Source organism: Juglans microcarpa x Juglans regia, chromosome 8S (genome assembly GCF_004785595.1).
Source record: "Juglans microcarpa x Juglans regia isolate MS1-56 chromosome 8S, Jm3101_v1.0, whole genome shotgun sequence".
Classification (NCBI taxonomy): domain Eukaryota; kingdom Viridiplantae; phylum Streptophyta; class Magnoliopsida; order Fagales; family Juglandaceae; genus Juglans; species Juglans microcarpa x Juglans regia.
Window position 1 is genome coordinate 6,048,200 of NC_054609.1, and position 14,029 is coordinate 6,062,228.

Sequence of the window (14,029 nt, forward strand, 5' to 3'; positions counted from 1 at the left end):
ACCTTAGAGGGGATTTTTGTATGTAAGTATACGTGAAAACAATTCTAACCTGGAATTCGTCTTTTATACTTCTTATTGAGGTTGGGGCTTCGTTTCCTGTGTCCAGGGTGCTATCGTCAGCTTTAATGTGGCGTGGCTTCTACGGGTCACAGCCTATGTGGTAGGTTGGTGAGTGCAACTATCATCTGTGCACTCTGTTAGGGACAAAGGCTCCTTCGGAATTCCAGCTCGTGTTTCGTATCTAACCCTTCAATGCGGCGTGGCTCTACTGCTGTTTAAGTGTGCAAAGTTGTGTTAGAGCGAATGTTGTCCCATCTTCCCACGCTGAACCTTTTCCCGCGCTAGCCTTAGGCCTCCTTTTTCTTATCTCAATTGGTGGGTCGGTTACACTTTGGCTACTAGGCCTCTTGGGGGCGAGTCAGTTCTAGCCTAGTGGATCAACCCATGTTTATCGTTGAAGAAAAATATCTCCTTAAATTCCTACTTGAATTTGAGGATCTCAATTGGAGGAGAGATAAATATATTCTACATCATTTATTGATGCATATATGAGTATTTAGACAACATTAAACAACAATAATTGTCTTAAGTTTCACTTTATCTGCATAATTCTCACACTTAAAGCCCCTCAAATTTAGGCATTAACTTAATGTGACCTTAGTACAGAAATTTGTGAGCTCTATACCTATTATTAGGGTTGTGCATGTGACCCGATCACACATGGGATTCGATGAGACTCACACGACCCGACCCGACTTTTATCAGGGTATAATCTGAGCGGGTCTCCAACCCTGCAAATAGTGGGTTCGTATTTTGGGTGTAACCCGTCCGAGCTTTCCGAGTATAAAAGTTTACTTTGTTCTCATACCCTATGTAACAACTGAATCCAGTCAAGCAGGTTTACAAAATTTTTGGGACAAGTGTATTTTTTTTTTAGGCTAAAGAGCCCAGCCTTGAGAACGAGTCCGGACTTCACGTCGCACGGTGTCAAGCCGTTTCTTTTCCATGCACGTCCATCCCTTCCTTTTATTTAGGTTTGTTTTGTTTTCTACTTATAGCTTATATATATGCTACGTTTTTCTCAAACCTAGAATGAGTGTCGCTGCCTCTTTTCACGCCCTCAGCACACACAAAAACGTTGCCACACAGCTAGTCCTCACTCTTCTATAAAGCACCAAACCGCAAGCCTCAGTTGCGTTCGGCAGCTCCGCCACCCCCCACAGCCAAGCCAATGAGTCGCTACTCCACCGAACTCAGTCCACGCGAAACCTTAGCCACACGAAGCCACCGCCCAATGCCTCCATTGCAAGCCACTCAAATCCTCTGTTTTAGACACCCGAAACAGAGCCACACCTGCAGCCACCCCAACTCCTCAATGCCACCTGCCACGGCTCACTCCCGCCCAACGTTGCACCGTAACACCTCTACTAAGCTGCTGCTCAGCCACACGAAACCAAGAGCCACCCCCTACCTCACGAAAAAGCCCCTATTTTCCAGCAACCAAAATAGAGCCAAGTGTCGCACCTCCACAACCAACGAATGAAACTTCCTATTCTTTTACCGTTGTGCACCATAGCTCAGCTACGAGGCACTTCTAGTTCACTGTTGTAAGCCCTGGTTTCCTTCTCTCTTTTTTTTTTTCCTTTCCCTCATTCTCCACCTCCCATACGGTGCCCCATACCGTTCCCTCTCTCTTGCTCATCGCTTTCTCCCACTCAGTGCGCCTTCGTCGGGACAACCCTCATCCACTGCATCCACCCAGCTCGCTGCCATCGTGGCTCCATCTCTCTGTAAGTGCTGCTGTCACCGCTCACTCTTTAGCTCACCTATGTTTTGTTGATAGTTTGCTTAAAAAGGGAAAACATATGTTATATATCGGTTAACCTAGTAGGAAGGAGGGTGTGTGCTAGTTTTTACCTTTCTACCCCTTTTTATTTAAAACATGCTTTAATTTTTGGAAAGGTTTTGCTTTAATGAGCTACATGACTTACACATATGGGTTGAGTTTTAACTGGTTGATGTTTAAATCTAGTGAGCTACCTTCTTTTTAGTGGGCTGGACTTGAGATTAATTAGATATACATCATTTTGATAGACTTGTGTATTTTTTATTTGGCTTGATTTTATTATGCTTAATAAATTGTTTTAGTAATTTTATTGGGCTGAGATTTTTTTTTACCATGCTAAAGTTTCACTGTTATAAATATGAGTAATTGGACTCAAATATCTTTGTAATTATATTATCTAGTATTAGATTTTATAGTTGCATTTTGGATAGTAAATATGTTATTAAAGGGTCGTTCATGATTTTTAATGTTTCAGTCGAAGTTATTAAAGGGTCGTTGATGATTTTAGAAAGTGATGATATATTTTGAGGTTATGAGAATTTCAGATTTTGAGAAATTAAAATAGGTTATTTAAGAAGTTTAGACTTAAATATTGAAATACATGTTCAATTGAAATTTACGGAAACTATGTGCTTATTTTATAGGTAACAATTAATATTTGTTTGGCATTGTTGAAGAAAATTCTAAATAGCTAAGAAGTCCAGGTAAGCGGGGTTCCTATACTACACTTTGCATAAAATAAAATGATTTGAGATTGATTTTAGAAAATATGAATGTTTTTGTTATGAAAAGAAATTTTGGACACGATCTCAATTATTTGTTCTGCATTACTCACAAAATTCTGTATAAGAAGGAAATATTTTCTGACATGACTAGTGTAGACATGAGCTTATTTTGACATTTTTTTTTTAACTGTGCAAAAGAGAGCGAATATGAAATTTTTGCATAAATTATAATTTTGTGATCAGATTCTGTTCTGTTCTGAAAATATTTTGTACTCTGATATGATACGATGTGATTTTTGAAACCTCTGGCATAGCATTCTGTTTCTGTTCTGACCTTACCACAGGTGTAACATTATGGCATCTGTTTGGGTTGGTACCAACTTTTCTATTTCTGGTGCACCCACTTTGGAAGCAAAGTAGTTTTCTACGTGGTCTTTCCTGTGTGCACACTCGGTACTCCGAGAATAATAAGAGGAAGATTCACATTCTGATTCTGCTCAGTTAGCTTCCGGAGTTTGCACAACCCTACCACGAGGGTTAAACATGGAATTCTGTTCTGATATGATGTTTCAGTTATGCTATGCCAAGGGAATTTTGAATAAGAATATTTTTGAACTTTCGCTCTGATATTTTTGATAACATGTTTTGACTCTGTATTCTGAAAAGAAAAAGTGTTTTTTTTGCATTCTGAACATTGTAAATGCTCATGTTTGCATACTAGTATATGGTCTCTGCTTACTGAGTTGTTGATAACTCACCCCTTATCTTCATAATATGTTTCAGATAATTTTGATGCAACAGCTGGAAATCAGGAATAGAGAGTACTTGCAAGTTTTGTTGATCATAGAAGACTAAGTGCCTTGGGGTACAAGGACTTTTGGAGAGTCATTTGGTAGTGTTGATATTTTATGTAGCTTAGGTATTTTGAGTAATGGATATTTCTAGTCTTTGTAGAAAAGTTTATGTATATTAATGATACACTTCTGATGTGCCCTTATGTAGGAACATGGATATCTGTGTTGAATAAATATGTTAATAAGTTATGGAGACTTTGGTTTATTTTAAAAGTATTATTGAAGATGATTTTAGGTGACATGAGTTAACTCTTCGGATCCTCGGGGTCGGGGCGTTACACCCTAGCTAGTAGCCGCCCTTGAGGAATGTGTTCAGTATAGTTTTTCTCCCAAAACTGCAACACCTCCATTAACGTTCCATTTTTGTAGGGGAAGGTTAGGTGGGCTTGAGAGAGAAGATCAAGAAATGCGAAGAAAAAAGTGTACATGAAAGCTTGGGGATGAAAGAGCATTAGTTAATGGAGTCCGCAAAGGCGGTCAATGAGGAGCAGTGTAAACGTACATTTAAGGTGAGCTTTATTAGATTTTTAATTTGTTCCAATTATTTCAAAAAAAGAAGAGAAAAACCACGTAATGTGCTAAAGCCCAAAACCTGAAGAAGTGGAACCACCATTCTTCTTGTTGTGCTTTCTTGCATACCTCTGGTTTCTCAAAAACTTTGGACCCATCCCTTTCATGAAAGTGTGCCTATGCTTTCTGGGTTTCTTGATGCCATTATTGTGGCTTTGTAGGATTGGTTGTGGGCCGTGTGGTTCTTTAATTTCGCCATTTCTCTCTATCTATGTCGGCAACTCTTTGATGATTAGGGTTTTGGTTTTTTGTTTTGTTTTATTGTTTTTTTTTAATGGTTTTTGGTTCTTTGATGGTTGTGGGCCGTGTGCTTTTTGGGTTTTTTGAGTTTGCTATGCAAAGAAGAGAAGAGAAGCAAAAAAGGATGAGTTTTTTTTTTCAGTTTTGGGTTTCGTACTCTGTAGTTTTCTTATTGACGAGTTGGTGCTGGGCAGGTCGAAGCTTGGGATGTCTCACCTTCTCAGCTCGAGATCTCCTTCGATCCAAGAGTCCAAGACCATTTCTCGCTCTTCCTCTCCCTTGGTCTGTGATTCTATAATTTCTGTGAATAAGTCATTTCTGGAAGTAAGGAAAGGAAGAGTAAACAATGTTATTCTTAAAGTCCGGGTCATATAGGTTCTGTAACACCCCGTATTTTAGTGTATTTTCACTGAAGGATTATTTTTAATAATTTAAAAATTTATTCTCTTATTTTATAATTATCGGATATTTTAAATGAGTTATTTTATGATCTTTAAATTGTAAAAATTAAATTGTTATGTTTTCTTAATATTTATTTATTGTTGTACATTTAAATTATTTTTCTTCTAAATTAATTGATTGTGGGATTTAATTATTCTATTTTCATTATATCATTACGTTTAAATTATTTTAATTGATTTGCTGTTTTAAAATCATTTTCGTTGGATCATTTTTTGTGACCCAAGAGGTGAGGATTGAACCTCATTTCTTTTTCCCTTACTTTTCTTTTTCTCTTTTTCTTTTCCCTTTCTTTTCTTTCTTCCCCTTTTATTTTTCTCCCTCTGCTTTTCTCCTTCCCCGCGCGACGCACTCCCCTCCCTCTCTCCTGTGCACTTCTCTCTTTCCACCCAACCCATCGCCGTCGTGCCACCGTGCGCGACATCGCCCTGCCGTTCGCTTCCCCACCGGCCGGCGACCACCTCCCTCCATTCTCAGCTCATATCGCGCCGCCGTTTGCCCCCACATGCCCCTCCAAGACGCGGTGCATCTTGAGCTCCTAGCAACCCAATGGACCCAACCCCAACTCTGATCCGTCACTGGTGAAGCACATCCAACCCCATTTTCGATTTGGGTATTTTTGGCTTAAAACCACCATTTGCGCCGCCATTCACAGCAAACCACCACCACCTTTGGCTTCACCGACCTCTCTAGGCCCTACTCTATCAATTTCGGGTCTTAGTATATCTCCGTTCAAAAGTGAGTTTTTGAGACCCACTGCCACAGTGTATTTTGCACTGTTACGTTGCTGAGCTGCCACTTCTTGCAGCTTCGTGATCCTTCGAAAATTATTATATAGCACTATAAGTATTTTTTCCAAAGAACTTTCGTGATTTAAATGTATTTTTGCACTAACACATATTATTGTGATCTAGTTGGACATGCTGGACTGAGTCAGAGGAGTTTGGGGGTCGGATGGATTTTGGAAGGAGTTGTGTGTTTGATTGGTATTGTGAATTGTTAGTTGTTGTCGTGTTGTTTCATGTATATGGTATATTTACACGCATGTTTATGTTTGTAAATAAAAACTGGGTTTTCACATGATTGCATACATGTTCATGTGTTTATCTGAAAATTAGATTTTCATGTGAAATGATTTGAGTGTGTTTGAAACGACTAGATTGACTAGTTTGAGAAAAAGGAAAAGAGACTGTAGGGACGGTGGTAAGCAGGGATGGTGGTAGAGTCCCGCCTGTGATTCCCTCCTACGTTGTATGCGGTAGGGATGGTGGTATAGTCCTGCCTGTAATTCCCGCCTACAGTGCTCTGATAAGTATTCATAGTGTGTGATAAGTATTCATTTTGTGTGATAAGTATTCATTGTGTGGAAAGGAACTGTAGGGATGGTGGTAAGTAGGGATGGTGGTAGAGTCCCGCCTGTGATTCCCACCTATGGTGCACGCGGTAAGGATGGTGGTAAGCAGGGATGGTGGTTGTGTCCCTCTTGTGATTCCCGCCTACGGTGCACGCAGTAGGGATGGTGGTAAGCAGGGACGGTGGTAGAGTCCCACCTGCGATTCCCGCCTACAGTGTCCGATAAATAGTTTGTTTTGTGTGAATCATTTTTTGGAAAAATGACAGACTATGTTTTTGGGCCAAAATGAGATTTTGACGCATGTTGGAAATAATCATTTTTGGGGAAAAACCGTATTTTATGGCTAAGTGGATTTTGTCGTATGAATGCATGTTGGTTGCATTAATATGTTTTTATCCCGAGAGTTGTTTGGTTTATACTTACCTGTGGTACCATTTTATGGTATCGCAGGTTTTGATGCAGATGAGGATGACGAGCCTTAGCTTGGCTCCGGTGGTGGAGTGATCTGGGATTTCTCCTGCTTATCGAGTTTCGTTTTTTATTAATTTATGTGTTGCCTTTGTAATATATTTGGGATGTCTGTATAACTCTTTAAAGGTAATTTATTTTGAATATTTGTATTTAAATTTCTGGTACTTAGATGACTTATTTATTTTATCCGCTGCGATTTTTATTGTGCACTTTTGCATGTTGCACACACTTGAGCACATTTCGTTGGGATGTGTGACCCGTGTTGTTATCATCCTGACATCACGATTCTCTTGTTTTTGTACGAGGGAGTCGGGGCGTCACAGGTGGTATTAGAACAGTTCGACTCTAGGTAAAACCACATGTCCCATAGGTGCAGTACCAGAAAATTTTAAAATTGTGATTTGAAATTATTTTGTTGGGAGTATATTATTTTAATTGTTTTATTTATTTTATTGTACGTTATTTGTTTGTTTATTTATTTTATTTTTTGTTATTTTAGTTTATTTAGTTATTTTATTTTATGGCAAGTAATTTTACTTGTTTCAATTATTTTCTTTTGTACTATTTCATTTGTTTTATTCCTTTTGTCCTATAATATTTTATTTTGTTGGTTTTATTTTATTTTATTTTATGTGATATTGTTGTATTTTAATTTATTTTACAATAATTATATTTTAGTTTGTTTTAAGCTGATAGTGAGATTAAGAGTTACGCTATGGCAGGAAGATGGTACGACCAAGAAGGCAAGCTAATGAGCCTGGGGTTGAATAACCGAGGGGTGATGGAAATTATGCCATGGCGAGGGCATTGAATAGGATGACGGAGTTCCTTCAACAGAATTTTCGTCCATAGCAAGGAGAGCAGAATAGGGTGGTGCAAGTCGGGTGCACCTATGAGCGTTTCTTGGCACATAGGACTCCTGCCTTCACGGGCGAAGAAGATCCACTTCGAGCTGGGAGGTGGATTGAAGACCTCGAGAGGACATTCGAAGTCTGTGGTTGTACAGAGGCCTAGAAGGTGTTGTATGGGAGTTACCTGTTGCAAGGTGAAGTAGCTAATTGGTGGAAGACTAAGCGGGAACTCCTAGAGATGGAGTTGGGATCTTTGGCGGCTGTGTCTTGGCAGCGCTTCAAGAAAGAGTTTGACGATCGCTTCTTCCCTGTTTTTGTGAGACGGCAAAAGGCTCGAGAATTCAATAACTTGGTCCAAGGGGATATGACTGTCGAGCAATATACCAGAAAATTTATAGAGCTTGGGGGATTTGCGTCTCATCTGATAGCCACCGAAGAGTTGCGGGCCGAACGTTTTCAAGAAGGGTTGCGCTCTCAGATCCGCAAACAAGTCGCATGCCTACAAATCCAGAACTTTCAGAGGTTGGTTGAGGTGGCCTGTATTGCTGAGCGAGAGCGAGGTGCTGTGGTAGGCTCCCCTCCGGGTAAGAAACGACTGAACGTTGATGGTGAAGGGAGCAGCTCCGGGTCGCCGCAGAAGTTCGTGCAGAGGATCGCGTCTCGATCGCAGGCAGCCTCCGGTGTACGTATTAGGGGTCGAGCTCCAGTTTGTGGCAGATGTAATAGAGCTCACGAGGGCGAGTGCCGTCAGGGTTGGAACTAGTGCTTTGAGTGCGGTCAGACGAGACACTTTTCTCGTGAGTGTCCTAATCGGACCCAAGTGAATCAGGGTGGTCATCGAGGTGGTAGAACTAGTCAGAGGCAATTAGGTCAGGTTCGGATGTACGCGTTGACCCCTGGTAGTGCTGGCAATGAAGTTCCAGATACTCAGGACGTTGGAGTTATGGCAGGTAAGGGTCTAACCTAATCTTTCGTAATGGATGTCTTGTGTAGTTTATTCTTGAGTTTTGGGAAAAGTTATGCAAGCCATACCCATACACGTTGGGTGTTGGAGGTCGTGTGATTTTTTTTAAGCGTGTTCTGGTTATATTTTGTATCTTGCTTTAGTGTGATGTTTGACTCCACAAATTTTGAGGACGAAATTTTATTTTAAGGGGGGGAGGATGTAATACCCCGTATTTTAGTGTATTTTCACTGAAGGATTATTTTTAATAATTCAAAAATTTATTCTCTCAATTTATAATTATCAGATATTTTAAATGGGTTATTTTATGATCTTTAAATTGTGAAAATTAAATTGGTATGTTTTCTTAATATTTATTTATTGTTGTACATTTAAATTATTTTTCTTTTAAATTAATTGATTGTGGGATTTAATTATTTTATTTTCATTGTATCATTACGTTTAAATTATTTTAATTGATTTGCTATTTTAAAATCATCTTCGTTGGATAATTTTTTGTGACCTAAGATGTCAGGATTGGATCTCATTTCTTTTCCCTTTACTTTTCTTTTTCTCTTTTTCTTTTCTCTTTCTTTTCTTTCTTCCCCTTTTCTTTTTCTCCCTCTGCTTTTCTCCTTCCCCGCATGATGCACTCCCCTCCCTCTCTCCCGTGCGCTTCTCTCTTTTCACCCAACCCACCGCCGTTGTGCCGCTATGCACGACACCGCCCCTGCCGTTCGCTTCCCCATCGGCCAGCGACCACCTCCCTCCATTCTCAGCTCCTATCGCGCCGCCGTTTGCCCCCACGAGCCCCTCCAAGATGCGGCGCATCTTGAGCTCTAGAGCCACCGTCACTCCACCACCGGCCACCATCTCTTCACCACTTCATCCTTGACCTCTTAGCAACCCAATGGACCCAACCCCAGCTCCGATCCGTCACCGGTGAAGCACATCTAACCCCATTTCTGATTTGTATATTTTTGGCCTAAAATCACCATTTGCGCCGCCACTCACGGCAAACCACCACCACCATTGGCTTCACCGACCTCTCTAGGCCCTACCCTATCAATTTTGGTTCTTAGTTTGTCTCCGTTGAAAAGTGAATTTTTGAGACCCATGGCCACATTGTATTTTACACTGTTACGTTGCTGAGCCGCCACTTCTTGCGGCTTCGTGATCCTTCAAAAATTATTATATAGCACTGTAAGTATTTTTTCCAAAGAACTTTCGTGATTTAAATGTATTTTTACACTAACACATATTATTGTGATCTGGTTGGACATGCCGGATTGAGTCCGAGGAGTTCGGAGGTCAGATGGATTATGAACGGAGTTGTGTGTTTGGTTGGTATTGTGAATTGTTGGTTGTTGTGGTGTTGTTTCATGTATATGGCATATTTGCACGCATGTTCATGTTTGTAAATGAAAACTGGGTTTTCACATGATTGTATATATGTTCATGTATTTATCTGAAAATTAGATTTTCATGTGAAATGATTTGAGTATGTTTGAAACGACTAGATTGACTGGTTTGAGAAAAAGGAAAAGAGACTGTAGGGACGGTGGTAAGCAGGGATGGTGGTAGAGTCCCACCTACGGTGCACGGGTAGGGATGGTGGTAAGCAGGGATGGTGGTTGTTTCCCGTCTGTGATTTCCGCCTACGGTGCACGTGGTAGGGATGGTGGTTGTGTCCCGCCTGTGATTTCCCCCTACTGTGCACGCGGTAGGAATGGTGGGAAGCAGGGATGGTGGTATAGTCCCGCCTGTGATTCCCGCCTACAGTGCTCTGATAAGTATTCATTTTGTGTTATAAGTATTCATTTTGTGTGATAAGTATTCATTGTGTGGAAAGGAACTGTAGGGATGGTGGTAAGCAAGGATGGTGGTAGAGTCCCGCCTGTGATTCCTGCCTAGTGCATGCGGTAGGGATGGTGATAAGCAAGGATGGTGGTTGTGTCCCGCCTGTGATTCTCGCCTACGGTGCACGCAGTAGGGATGGTGGTAAGTAGGGACGGTGGTAGAGTCCCGCCTGCGATTCCCACCTACAGTGTCTGATAAATGATTTGTTTTGTGTGAATCATTTTCTGGAAAAATGACAGACTATGTTTTTGGGCCAAAATGGAATTTTGGCGTGTGTTGGAAATAATCATTTTTGGGAAAAAACGGTATTTTATGGCTAAGTGGATTTTGTCGTATGAATGCATATTGGTTGCATTAATATGTTTTTATTCTAATAGTTGTTTGGTTTATACTTACCTGTGGTTCCATTTTTTGATATCGCAAATTTTGATGCAGATGAGGATAACGAGCCTTCGCTTGGCTCTGTTGGTGGAGTGATCTAGGATTGCTCATATTTATCGTGTTTCGTTTTTTTATCAATTTATGTATTGCCTTTGTAATATATTTTGGATGACTGTATAACTCTTTAATGGTAATTTATTTTGAATATTTGTATTTAAATTTCTGGTACTTAGATGACTTATTTATATTATCCGCTGTGATTTTTATTGTGCACTTTTACATGTTGCACACACTTGAGCACATTTCGTTGGAATGCGTGACCTGTGTTGTCATCATCGTGATGTCACGATTCCCTTATTTTTGTACGTGGGAGTTGGGGCGTCACATGTTCGACCCGATTTGATTTTCTTTGGGTCGAACTGGGTCGGGTTGGCGCCATAAATGAGCGCGGTTGGGTCGGGTGCAAACCCAATTGTAACAGACCAGGTTACAGGCCTACCTATTATTATCAGAGTAACACTAGAGCCTCCGCTGGGAGCCTCCCACTAGTGTATTTTATTTGTTTTATTTTTTTATCTCTTTTTTTACATACATTTTTTAACACTTTTTAAATATTTTTAAAAAATAATAAAAATTCACAACATTATTAAAAAACACTTTCTTAATCACGAAGTAAAATAGAAAAAAAAAAATCCTAATGGGAGCCCCGAAAGGGAAGACTAGTATTGTTCTTATTACTACTTATGTGGATTTAATTATTTAAGTACTTAATAAAAACTGTAGAACCCACGTTATATTTCCATCTTTTTCTTGATACTAAACAGCTCGAACTTGTGAGATTTTTCTAATAAATAAACCCATCCTAAGTACTCCATCACTTACATTAACAAACTTCAATGGCATGTCACTAGCATGGATCCTATGGCTGTCGGTACCAATATATGAGATTCCAATTTGCATGTTTAATCTTAGAATTTTACGTTATGAAAAACATTAATATTAAGTAATGTGTATCCCATGTTAAGTGCTAGACACACATGATGATCAAAAAGACAAAAACCATATATACATATGCTTTGATCATGGCTATGTAAGAAAACAAGCATGATCGATATTGCAAGATATATAACATGAATTAATATTTTTTTTCATTTTCTCAACTTCAAATTGTTAATCACATGATCACCTAATTATCACCTATATGAAAGAATGATTGAAAAAAGAAAAAAGAAATACTCCATCTCTATTAAGGGTGGCTATTCTTATTCTTATGGTGTCAAGTCATGAATATTGAATTATACGGATCAATCCGAATCTAAGCCTTTAATTAACGGGTGACACAATACGATCGACGACCTGCTTAACTCGTTTAGTAATTAATTTTTATCAGGTTAACTTGGGCATGACCCATTTAACTCATTTCAACCCGTTCCATATAAATTGGTTGAGCTAACTCATGATATATTTATTTTTTAACCTAATTAATATAATTTTATATATAATACAAAGATAACTATATAAATAATTCACAATTACAACTGAATTCATAATAAAATATTTTATTATCAGTATTCAAACCAATAATATATGAGAAAACTAATATTTTCATAAAATAAATTTACATACTAACAATAAAAGTTTACTAGTTTATGATATAATGTAGTCAAATATTAATATTAATATCACATATCTCCAACAACAATAAAAGATATATAAGACTAAGCATTTATAAAATTTAAATATAGAATTTGTTCGTGCTATACGGATTGATAGCGGGTTTCGTTGGTTGACATGCAATTGATCCGTTTGATAATCGTATTTTATTGGATCAACTAATTTTGATCCAAACACATTTATATTAAATCCAATTAATGTATCGTGTTTGTGTTAGATATTTCACAGATAGTGTCATATATAATTTTACACGCAGATATTGCACTCACTTTTCTCATTAATTTTATTTTTAATTAACTCGACATCTTTTTAGTTAAAAACGGACGGCTGCGGGTGGTGGCTCCTTGTTGGAGTAAAGCCACTCGAATCACTGAATGACAAAGAATAGTACAAATTATTAAAATAGTCATGCAGAAAATAAATCGGTAGAGTTGACCATTAGTTATCAGTCCTTTCCAAGTCCAAGTCCAGAGACCACCGTGATAAGTCAAATGTCTCGTGCAATTCCAGAATATTAGTTGAACTAATTAGAATCAAATTTCTTTGAGTTTTTACTAAATATATACATAAAGTTAAAATTCCATTTGATAAATAAAAAATATTTAATTCTACAAAATCTTGAAAGAAATTATGTCAAGAAATGTCATTCAAGTGTACTCTTGTTACATAAAAAATTAATATGCTAAGTCATTTTTTTTTTTACACTAGTCAATTACTTGGAAAACATAATTAATTAATTCTGAGTTTTCAAATCATTTAGTGAAAATTGAGGTTCTTAAATTATAAACGTAAAATCCATTAATATACTAAAAATTATATAATTTAGTTATAAGGAAAATGATTTATACTAGAGTATATATAAAAGTATTGTGCACTCTCTTTAAAAAATAAGAGATTTCTCTTATGAGACTCATTTGAAAAGATTAACTTTTCATAGTAGATCATACTTTTTTCAAAGGTAATGAGACGAGATTTGTACACCGACTATATATCTATCATTACTCTAATTATAAAGAGAAATGATAGTTACAGTAGTGAGTGTGCAAGAGCCGTAAAATCACTTTGAAGAAAATAAATAAATACGAGATCTACAAGAAAAGAAAATTAATTTTTTAATAATAGACCCTACTCTTTTTCAAAGTGACTGCATGGCACTTGCGCATTCCACGATTGTGTGCAGCATTACTCAATTATAAATCCAACAATAATTAATAAGATTTAATTTATTTTTTTCCCTCATTTATAAGGAGGTCCTATGACAGGTGCAATATTATTTGGTTGTTGAAAACAATAGTGATCAACAACTCGATCGGTAGTCCTCTTGAAATCGAATCATGCGATGGTCGCATTGATTAATATTGGCTTTTGAAGTACGTGAGTTGAGATGAGTTGAGTTGAAATGAAAGTTAAATAAAATATTATTATTATTATTTTGTGATTTGAAAAAGTTAAATTATTTATTATATATTGTGTGAAAATTTAAAAAAATTATAATGATGAGATGAGATAAGATGAGATGAAATATTTTCACTATCTAAATGGGGAAGACTAAAGATTTATATATAATAGAAATCGTTTACATGGTTCCCATCCCCGCAAACTTTTCTTATTCTTTAACGTATAAGGTTTCAAGTTGATGATAGAAAACGACATTGATATTTTCTTTGGAAGTTAAAGAGCTGGGTACAGCTAGCATATTCCATATTCAGCACTCAAGGATAAAATTAGAAATTGATCATGCCAGACAGAATTTAGAATCCATCCACAAAAAACACTTTCAATAATTCAAAGAGAGATGTGA

At 37.8% G+C, this 14,029-nt stretch overlaps 1 pseudogene; it reads right to left on the reverse strand.

Annotated features, from left to right (window-relative positions):
* Nucleotides 1-4,003: 4,003 nt before the first annotated feature.
* On the reverse strand, nt 4,004-4,194 carry LOC121244164 (annotated as a pseudogene).
* Between the last annotated feature and the right edge of the window lie 9,835 nt (nt 4,195-14,029).